Source organism: Oncorhynchus gorbuscha, unplaced genomic scaffold, assembly GCF_021184085.1.
Source record: "Oncorhynchus gorbuscha isolate QuinsamMale2020 ecotype Even-year unplaced genomic scaffold, OgorEven_v1.0 Un_scaffold_8762, whole genome shotgun sequence".
NCBI lineage: Eukaryota > Metazoa > Chordata > Actinopteri > Salmoniformes > Salmonidae > Oncorhynchus > Oncorhynchus gorbuscha.
In genome coordinates, this window is record NW_025751865.1 from 1 (window position 1) to 10,966 (window position 10,966).

General features: G+C 50.1%; 1 pseudogene; it reads right to left on the bottom strand.

Annotated features, from left to right (window-relative positions):
* Window positions 1–1,756: 1,756 nt before the first annotated feature.
* On the bottom strand, window positions 1,757–10,403 carry LOC124030007 (annotated as a pseudogene).
* Between the last annotated feature and the right edge of the window lie 563 nt (window positions 10,404–10,966).

Here is a 10,966-nt window from a genome sequence, read left to right on the forward strand (position 1 = left end):
AATAAGATAATAATAATATAATAAGATAATAAGATAATAATAATATAATAATATAATAAGATAATCCTTCAAATCGAGCGGTGAATCTCAACCACAAAGACCGGAGAGGTTTTACAATAAACCTCGCAAAAGACGGGCACCTATTTTGGTAGACGAATAAAAAAAACTGAAAGCAGACATTGAATATCAACACACCCAGTCACTACCAAAGATTCAGAGGTCCGTCCTAACCGAGTTGCCAGAGAGGATGGAAACCGCTCAGGGATTTCACCATTAGGCCAAAGGTCACGGAGGAGTTCTTGAGATTCGCTGATTTCAAGCTACTGCTATTGTTGAAATACCAATGATACTAGGTGTTACTATGGCGATGTCGTCAAATCCACGTGTTACTATGGCGATGTCGTCAAATCCACTGATACCGCGTGTTACTATGGCGATGTTGTCAAATCCACTGATACCGCGTGTTACTATGGCGATGTTGTCAAATCCACTGATACCGCATGTTACTATGACGATGTCGTCAAATCCACTGATACTGCGTGTTACTATGGCGATGTTGTCAAATCCACTGATACCGCATGTTACTATGACGATGTCGTCAAATCCACTGATACTGCGTGTTACTATGGCGATGTTGTCAAATCCACTGATACCGCGTGTTACTATGGCGATGTTGTCAAATCCACTGATACCGCATGTTACTATGACGATGTCGTCAAATCCACTGATACTGCGTGTTACTATGGCGACTCAGCTATTTCCCTAGAAGGGTTTGATGGTGGTAATATGTGGTTCATAATAAAACTGTTGATCAAAGTTATTAGGTGTTTGATCAAAAACGAATGGGGCTCTGGTTAAAAGTAGTGCACTATGTAGGGAATAGGGTGACATTTGGTACATGGACATAATCAGATGTTCCTACAATAGGTATATATACACATATTTACACAAAACAAGTAGTGGCACTGAAAGACACGTTCTCCATCCCAAATGGCACCCTATTCCCTACACAGTACACTACTTCCATAGGGCCCTGGTCAAACGTAGTGCACTATGTAGAGAATAGGGTGCCATTTGAGATAGAAGCAGGCTCGTCATTAAAAAAATGGAACATAATCACAAATTAGATTTACGCGGGGAAAAAACACTGATTTCATTTAAAGTAGTCTACAAAAGAGCAATGTGGACGGGAGTGAGTGTGTGTGTGTGTGTGTGTGTGTGTGTGTGTGTGTGTGTGTGTGTGTGTGTGTGTGTGTGTGTGTGTATATAGACAGGCAGATTAGCAGTTCATCGTAGGGTTGTCATGACAGCAGCATCGCCACACTCTGAATCACTGTGGCAAGAAGAACACGAAGCAAGACTTCATTTGTTGTTTCGAGTCCTGATGTTGAAAACACACAGCCTTCTGTGATGGGGGAGGGGATGGACCCCCCCCCAGGGCCTCGTCTGAGGAACCCCTTACAGTTCTCACAGCACCCCCCCCCCCAAGGAACCCCTTACAGTTCTCACAGCCCCCCCCAGGGCCCCCAAGGAACCCCTTACAGTTCTCACAGCACCCCCCCCAAGGAACCCCTTACAGTTCTCACAGCCCCCCCAAGGAACCCCTTACAGTTCTCACAGCACCCCCCCCCAAGGAACCCCTTACAGTTCTCACAGCCCCCCCCCCCAAGGAACCCCTTACAGTTCTTACAGCACCCCCCCCCCCCCCCCCCCAAGGAACCCCTTACAGTTCTCACAGCACCCCCCAAGGAACCCTTTACAGTTCGTTACGGTCCAGTCCTTTACGGGAGATCTTGCTGGTTAAATCCTGCATGTGCTTCTTCATCTGAGAGAGAAAGAAAGAGAGAGAGAGGCGTTACAAGACATCTCTAGTCTTCTCTGCCAGGTTGTTGTCTCCCTCCTACCCTGTATCCCATCTCCCTGGTCTTCTCTGCCAGGTTATTGTCTCCCTGGTCTTCTCTGCCAGGTTATTGTCTCTAGTCTTCTCTGCCAGGTTATTTTCTCTCTCCTACCTTGTATCCCATCTCCCTGGTCTTCTCGGCCAGGTTATTGTATTCTCCTGGTTTCTCAGGATGTGGTCGTTGTCTCCTAGAGCTTCTACATGTCTCAGCTTCTGGTGGGATAACTCCAACTGTTCCTGAGGAGGGGGTGAGGAGGCAGGGGGAGAGGGAGAGAGGCAGGGGGGAGAGGCAGGGGGGAGAGAGAGAGAGGCAGGGGGGAGAAGGAGGCAGGGGGAGAGGGAGAGAGGCAGGGGGAGAGGCAGGGGGAGAGAGAGAGAGAGGGGGGGGGGGAGGCAGGGGGAGAGGGAGAGAGGCAGGGGGAGAGGGAGAGAGGCAGGGGGAGAAGGAGAGAGGCAGGGGGAGAAGGAGAGAGGCAGGGGGGAGAAGGAGAGAGGCAGGGGGAAGGAGAGAGGCAGGGGGAGAAGGAGAGAGGCAGGGGGGGAAGGAGAGAGGAAGGGGGGAGAAGGGGAGAGGCAGGGGGAGAGGGAGAGAGGCAGGGGGGGAGAGAGGGAGAGGGAAGAGAGAGTGAGTGGTCCTATCCCAAATGGACCCTACGCCCTAGGCACTTGCTTGGTGGAAGCCCCATATAGCTTACACCTGTCAAACCCTCTCAGATCTCCAAGTGCCTTAAGGGCGTATGGGTCCATTTGGGACATCAAGGGAGGTGAATAAAAGACAGGAAGTATTCAGACCCCTCGACTTGTCCACATGTTGTTACGTTACATCCTTATTCTAAAATGGAGTAACAACAATTCCTAAATCTTTGCAAATGTACACAAAATAAAAAAACTGAAATACATTATTTATTCAAACCCTTCACTATGAGACTCTAAATTTAGCTCAGGTGCATCCTGTTTCCTATAATGACATCAAAATACCCTATAACGACAAAGTGAAAATAGGTTTTAAGGAATTTTTTGCAAATGTAAAACCCTATTTACATAAGTATTCAGACCCTTCGCTATGACACTAGAAATTGAGCTCAGATGCATCCTGTTTCCATTGATCATCCTTGAGATGTTTCTTCAACTTGATTGGAGTCCACCTTTGTACATTCAATTGATTGGACATGATTTGGAAAGGCACACACCTGTCTATATAAGGTCCCACAGTTGACAGTGCATGTCAGAGTAAAAACCAAGCCATGAGGTCGAAGGAATTGTCCGTAGAGCCCCGAGACAGGGTTGTGTGGAGGCACAGATCTGGGGAAGGGTATCAAAACATTTCTGCAGCATTGAAGGTCCCCAAGAACACAGTGGCCTCCATCATTCTTAAATAGAAGTTTGGAATAGAGTTTGGAACCACCAAGACTCTTCCTAGAGCTGGCCGCCCAGTCAAACTGACCAATCGGGGGAGAAGGGCCTTGGTGACCAAGAACCCGATGGTCACTCTGACAGAGCTCTAGAGTTCCTCTGTGGAGATGGGAGAACCTTTCAGAAGGACAACCATGTCTGCAGCACTCCACCAACCAGGTCTATATGGTAGAGTGGCCAGACAGAAGCCACTCCTCAGTAAAAGGAACATGGCAGGCTGCTTGGAGTTAGCCAAACGGCATCTAAAGACTCTCAGACCATGAAAAACAAGTCTGTAGGAAACCTGGCAACATCCCTACGGTGAAGCATGGAGGTGGCACCATCCCTACGGTGAAGCATGGAGGTGGCACCATCCCTACGGTGAAGCATGGAGGTGGCACCATCCCTACGGTGAAGCATGGAGGTGGCACCATCCCTACGATGAAGCATGGAGGTGGCACCATCCCTACGATGAAGCATGGAGGTGGCACCATTCCTAAGGTGACGCATGGAGGTGGCAGCATCATACGGTGGGGATGTTTTTCAGCGGCAGGGAACTGGGAGACTAGTCAGGATCGAGGCAAAGATGAACAGAGTAAAGTACAGAGAGATCCTTGACAACCGGCTCCAGAGCGCTCATGACCTCAGATTGGGGTGAAGGTTCACCTTCCAACAGGACAACGACCCTAAGCACACCGCTAAGACAACGCAGGAGCGGCTTAGGGACAAGTCTATGAATGTCCTTGAGAGGCCCAGTCAGAGCCCGGACTTGAACCCGATCAAACATCTCTGGAGAGACCTGAAAAAAGCTGTGCAGCGACGCTCCCCATCCAACCTGACAGAGCTTGAGAGGATCTGCAGAGAAGAATGGGAGAAACTCCCCAAATACAGGTGTGCCAAGCTTGTATCGTCATACCCAGGAAGACTCGATGCTGTGATCGCTGCCAAAGGTGCTTCAACAAAGTAAAGTAAAATAAAGAGTAAATGGTCTGAATACTTATGTAAATGTCATATAATATATATATATTTTTTTCATTAAAACAGTTTTTGCTTTGTCATTATGGGGTATTGTGATGTCATTATGGGGTATTGTGATGTCATTATGGGGTATTGTGATGTCATTATGGAGTATTGTGATGTCATTATGGGGTATTGTGATGTCATTATGGGGTATTGTGATGTCATTATGGGGTATTGTGATGTCATTATGGGGTATTGTGATGTCATTATGGGGTATTGTGATGTCATTATGGGGTATTGTGATGTCATTATGGGGTATTGTGTATAGATCGACGAGGGAAAAAAAACTGATTGATTAATAATTGATATTGATTGGTTACCTGGTAGTGGCTGTGCTTCTCTACCTTGGTCTCAAAGTGCTTCAGTTCCTCCTGATCACACACACACAGGGGAGACACACCCAAACCGGACAGAACATTATGATCCAGACTGTGAAAAGTGATCACTTTAAAGCAGATATGGAAAGAACACACACACACACACACACACACACACACACACACACACACACACACACACACACACACACACACACACACACACACACACACACACACACACACACACACACCTTGAGCGAGTCCAGTTCATCCCCAGTCAGGTTGGCTCTCTGTGCCATCTCCCACAGCTCTATCACCCTGGGCTCTTTAAACTCTGGAGAGGAGGGAGGGGGACATCACAACTAGTCACACGCAACTCTGTGTGTGTGTGTGTGTGTGTGTGTGTGTGTGTGTGTGTGTGTGTGTGTGTGTGTGTGTACCACTCACCACTGTCCTCGCTGAAGCCCTCGTGGCTGAGTTTCCTCAGGCGTTCAAAGCCCTGGTTCAGATCCCTACAAACACACACACACACCATTAAAACACACACACAACCATTAAAACACACAGACACACACAGCGTTAATACACACCTCATCTTGTCCTTCAGGTCGGTGTGTTTCTGATGCAGGACATGTTCTTTAACTTCCCCTTCTAATGGAGAGATCACATTCTTATGGATCTCTATAGAGGGGGAGGGGATGGAGAGGAGGAGAGGAGAGAGGAGGAGGGGAGGGAGAGATGGGTGAGAGAGAGGAGAAGAGAGGAGGAGAGGAGAGAGAGAGGAGGAGGGGATGGAGAGGAGGAGGGGAGGGAGAGAGATGGGTGAGAGGGAGGAGAAGAGAGGAGGAGAGAGGAGGAGGAAGGGAGGGAGAGAGATGGTTGAGAGGGATGGAGAGAGATGGGTGAGAGGGAGGAGAAGAGAGGAGGAGAGAGAGAGAGGAGGAGGGGAGGGGATGGGTGAGAAGGAGGAGAGGAGAGAGAGAGGAGGGGAGGAGAGGAGAGAGAGGAGAGGCAGAACGACAGACAAAAAAACAACTACATTATAATTCATCCTAAACCAAGTGACACTTCATCACTGGGTAACACTGACAATCACTAGGAGAGAGGAGAAGAGGAAATGAGAGAGAGAGGAAAGGAGAGAGAGAGAGAGAGAGAGAGAAGAGAGAAGAGAGGAGAGAGAGGAGAGAAGAGGAGAGGAAATGAGAGAGAGGAAAGGAGACAGGAGAGTAGAGAGAGGCAGAACGACAGACAAAAGAGAAGAACGAGAACGAGCGTAAAAAGCCCTCTCACCCTCCGTGCGGCTGACGGTATCCATGACGATGTTATACTCGCTGATCTTGTCCTTGTGGTGTTGAAACTCCCTCTTCAGACTCTGCATCTCCTCCTCTGAGAACTTACCAGAACTCTTAGCCTGTAGGGACACATTTCCATTACACTGTTAATATAATAATAATAATATATGCCATTTAGCAGACGCTTTTATCCAAAGCGACTTACAGTCATGTGTGCATACATTCTACGTATGGGTGGTCCCGGGGATCGAACCCACTACCCTGGCGTTACAAGCGCCATGCTCTACCAACTGAGCTACAAGTCGCCCCAAAATGGCTTCTTGGGTTGTAAACTGGGGTGAAATCCATAGAGGAAGAGAAACTGAGGACAAGTCGCCCCAAAATGGCTTCTTGGGTTGTAAACTGGGGTGAAATCCATAGAGGAAGAGAAACTGAGGACAAGTCGCCCCAAAATGGCTTCTTGGGTTGTAAACTGGGGTGAAAGCCAAAGAGGGAGAGAAACTGAGCACGCTCATCCCCAAAATGGACGCCGTTATACTGAAACTGGCCGTGCGTCCCAATCATATCACCTTTCTCCTGAAGTGTTCACTCCTTCACTACTTCCCACTAATCTGGTGGAGGCGTGGCCTGGTGGGAGTTATTACCATATTTCTGATCACCATCTCACCTTATTCCACAGTTTGTCCAGTCTGGGGTCATCAAACATGTCTCCTTCTCTGATGTCATGGTCCTTCAGGTTGTTAGATTCCAGAGGTCTGGTGTCCTTCTTCCCATCCATCCCATACTTAGCCAGGATCACTGGGGTGGAGGGGAGACACAAAATGGACGCCAGTTAACCATACTATCCCATACTTAGCCAGGATCACTGGGGTGGAGGGGAGACACAAAATGGACGCCAGTTAACCATACTATCCCATACTTAGCCAGGATCACTGGGGTGGAGGGGAGACACAAAATGGACGCCAGTTAACCATACTATCCCATACTTAGCCAGGATCACTGGGGTGGAGGGGAGACACAAAATGGACACCAGTTAACGATACTATCCCATACTTAGCCAGGATCACTGGGGTGGAGGGGAGACACAAAATGGACGCCAGTTAACCATACTATCCCATACTTAGCCAGGATCACTGGGGTGGAGGGGAGACACAAAATGGACGCCAGTTAACCATACTATCCCATACTTAGCCAGGATCACTGGGATGGAGGGGAGACACAAAATGGACGCCAGTTAACCATACTATCCCATACTTAGCCAGGATCACTGGGGTGGAGGGGAGACACAAAATGGACGCCAGTTAACCATACTATCCCATACTTAGCCAGGATCACTGGGGTGGAGGGGAGACACAAAATGGACGCCAGTTAACCATACTATCCCATACTTAGCCAGGATCACTGGGGTGGAGGGGAGACACAAAATGGACGCCAGTTAACCATACTATCCCATACTTAGCCAGGATCACTGGGGTGGAGGGGAGACACAAAATGGCATCCGCTTGGCGTTTCCACTCACTACCAAATATGGTGATGAGAGGAAGCCCAGTGGCCGGCGGTGGGGGAAGGTGGAGATGGGAGGATTTTGGCCGACGTTCTGCTCATTTTCTCGACGATTAAACATTTGATCTCGATACAGTTCTCTGTTCCCCAAAATGACAATCTGTTATGAACAGAGTGGACTAAGTTTTGTAGACTTCATCCATTGTTAAAGGTTTTTTTTAAAGTAAAATAGTTGTTTATAAAGAAGTTAATTAAGGGTTGGATTTAGTTATTGCACACATGCACTTCAGAGTAGGTGTTCCCTAACACAAATATGCAAATACATGCTAGAAAGAGCCAATAGGATCTCGCTAGCTCGTGCTTGGCTCTGCCCACTATGATTAATCCCCCCCCCATTGGAAATGACAGGCTGTGGTCCATCTTGGTTTAGTTATAAAAACATATTTAATATTTAAGCAATAAGGCTCGAGGGGGGTGTGGTAGATGGAGAATATACCACGGCTAAGGGCTGTTCTTAGTTCTTATTAACAACTTCCCCAAAGGCCCTTCACACCCCCACCACATTATAACAAGCCACACCCCCACCACATTATAACAAGCCACACCCCTTCCAAGGCCTTCACACCCCCACCACATTATAACAAGCCACACCCCCACCACATTATAACAAGCCACACCCCCACCACATTATAACAAGCCACACCCCTTCCAAGGCCTTCACACCCCCACCACATTATAACAAGCCACACCCCTTCCCCAAAACCAACTGTTTATAAAGCAGCTGTGTCTCTCTAGAAAACCAACTGTTTATAAAGCAGCTGTCTCTCTCTAGAAAACCAACTGTTTATAAAGCAGCTCTGTCTCTCTCTAGAAAACCAACTGTTTATAAAGCAGCTCTGTCTCTCTAGAAAACCAACTGTTTATAAAGCAGCTCTGTCTCTCTCTAGAAAACCAACTGTTTATAAAGCAGCTCTGTCTCTCTCTAGAAAACCAACTGTTTATAAAGCAGCTCTGTCTCTCTCTAGAAAACCAACTGTTTATAAAGCAGCTCTGTCTCTCTCTAGAAAACCAACTGTTTATAAAGCAGCTCTGTCTCTCTCTAGAAAACCAACTGTTTATAAAGCAGCTCTGTCTCTCTCTAGAAAACCAACTGTTTATAAAGCAGCTCTGTCTCTCTCTAGAAAACCAACTGTTTATAAAGCAGCTCTGTCTCTCTAGAAAACCTACTGTTTATAAAGCTCTATCAGTCAGGTAGGTAGTTTAAGTAGTGTTATTTACACCACTCCTCCCTCCTTGTCCTTCTCTCTCGCTCCATCAGTCAGGTAGGGAGTTTAAGTAGTTATTTAAAACCCTTCTAGTCTCCCCCCCATCCCTCTCTCTCACCATAGAAGCTGCATTGGTAGACTGTTCTCTCTCTCCACCCACCCTCTCCATCCCTCTCTCACCGTTGAAGCCACGTCGTAGCTTGGTCCCCCCCTCTCACCCTCTCACCGTTGAAGCCACGTCGTAGCTTGGTCCCCCCCCTCTCTCACCGTTGAAGCCACGTCGTAGCTTGGCCTCCCCTCGCCCCCTCCTCTCTCACCGTTGAAGCCACGTCGTAGCTTGCCCCCTCCCCCTCCCTCTCTCACCGTGAAGCCACGTCGTAGCTTGCCCCCCCCTCTCACCCTCTCACCGTCGAAGCCACGTCGTAGCTTGGCCCCCCTCTCACCCTCTCACCGTCGAAGCCACGTCGTAGCTTGGCCCCCCTCTCTCACCGTTGAAGCCACGTCGTAGCTTGCCCCCCCCTCACCGTTGAAGCCACGTCGTAGCCACCCCCCTCCCCCTCCCTCTCTCACCGTCGAAGCCACGTCGTAGCTTGGCCCCCTCTCCCCTCTCACCGTGAAGCCACGTCGTAGCTTGGCCCCCCCTCTCACCCTCTCACCGTTGAAGCCACGTCGTAGCTTGCCCCCTCCTCTCTCACCGTTGAAGCCACGTCGTAGCTTGGCCCCCCCTCCTCTCTCACCGTTGAAGCCACGTCGTAGCTTGGCCCCCCCCCCCTCTCACCGTTGAAGCCACGTCGTAGCTCGGCCCCCCCTCCTCTCTCACCGTTGAAGACACGTCGTAGCTTGGCCTCCCCCACCCCCTCTCACCGTTGAAGCCACGTCGTAGCTTGGATCCCCCCTCTCACCGTTGAAGCCACGTCGTAGCTTGGCCTCCCCCCCCTCCTCTCTCACCGTTGAAGCCACGTCGTAGCTTGGCCTCCCCCCCCTCCTCTCTCACCGTTGAAGCCACGTCGTAGCTTGGCCCCCCTCCCCCTCGAAGCCACGTCGTAGCTTGCCCCCCTCTCACCGTTGAAGCCACGTCGTAGCTTGGCCACCCCCCCCTCTCACCAAGGAAGGAAAGCCACGTCGTAGCTTGGCCCCCTCTCTCACCGTTGAAGCCACGTCGTAGCTTGCCCCCCCTCTCACCGTTGAAGCCACGTCGTAGCTTGGCCTCCCCCCTCCTCTCTCACCGTTGAAGCCACGTCGCAGCTTGGCCCCCCCCCCTCCTCTCTCACCGTTGAAGCCACGTCGTAGCTCGGCCTCCCCCTCCTCTCTCACCGTTGAAGACACGTCGTAGCTTGGCCTCCCCCCCCCCTCTCACCGTTGAAGCCACGTCGTAGACTTGGATCCCCCCTCTCACCGTTGAAGCCACGTCCTGGCCCCCCCTCTCTCACCGTTGAAGCCATGTCAGTAGCTTGGCCTCCCACCCCCTCCTCTCTCACCGTTGAAGCCACGTCGTAGCTTGGCCTCCCCCTCTCCCCTCTCACCGTTGAAGCCACGTCGTAGACTGGAGCCCCCCCTCTCTCACCGTTGAAGCCACGTCGTTAGCTTGGAGCTCTCTCTCTCCATTCTCATCCATCCCTTCTGCCTTAGACTTCTTCCACTGTAGTTCATCTTTCTCCTGGATCTTCAGATCACTGTGGAGCTCTGAGAGACGCACTGGGGGTAACTGCATCTAGAGGAAGGAGAGAGAGAGACTGGTGTTAGACTGGAGCACTGGGGGTAACTGCATCTAGAGGAAGGAAGGAGAGAGACTGGTGTTAGACTGGAGCACTGGGGGTAACTGCATCTAGAGGAAGGCGAGAGACTGGTGTTAGACTGGAGCACTGGGGGTAACTGCATCTAGAGGAAGGAAGGAGAGAGAGACTGGTGTTAGACTGGAGCACTGGGGTAACTGCATCTAGAGGAAGGAAGGAGAGAGACTGGTGTTAGACTGGAGCACTGGGGGTAACTGCATCTAGAGGAAGGAGAGAGAGAGACTGGTGTTAGACTGGAGCACTGGGGGTAACTGCATCTAGAGGAAGGAGGAGAGAGACTGGTGTTAGACTGGAGCACTGGGGGTAACTGCATCTAGAGGAAGGAAGGAGAGAGAGACTGGTGTTAGACTGGAGCACTGGGGGTAACTGCATCTAGAGGAAGGAAGGAGAGAGACTGGTGTTAGACTGGAGCACTGGGGGTAACTGCATCTAGAGGAAGGAGAGAGAGAGACTGGTGTTAGACTGGAGCACTGGGGGTAAC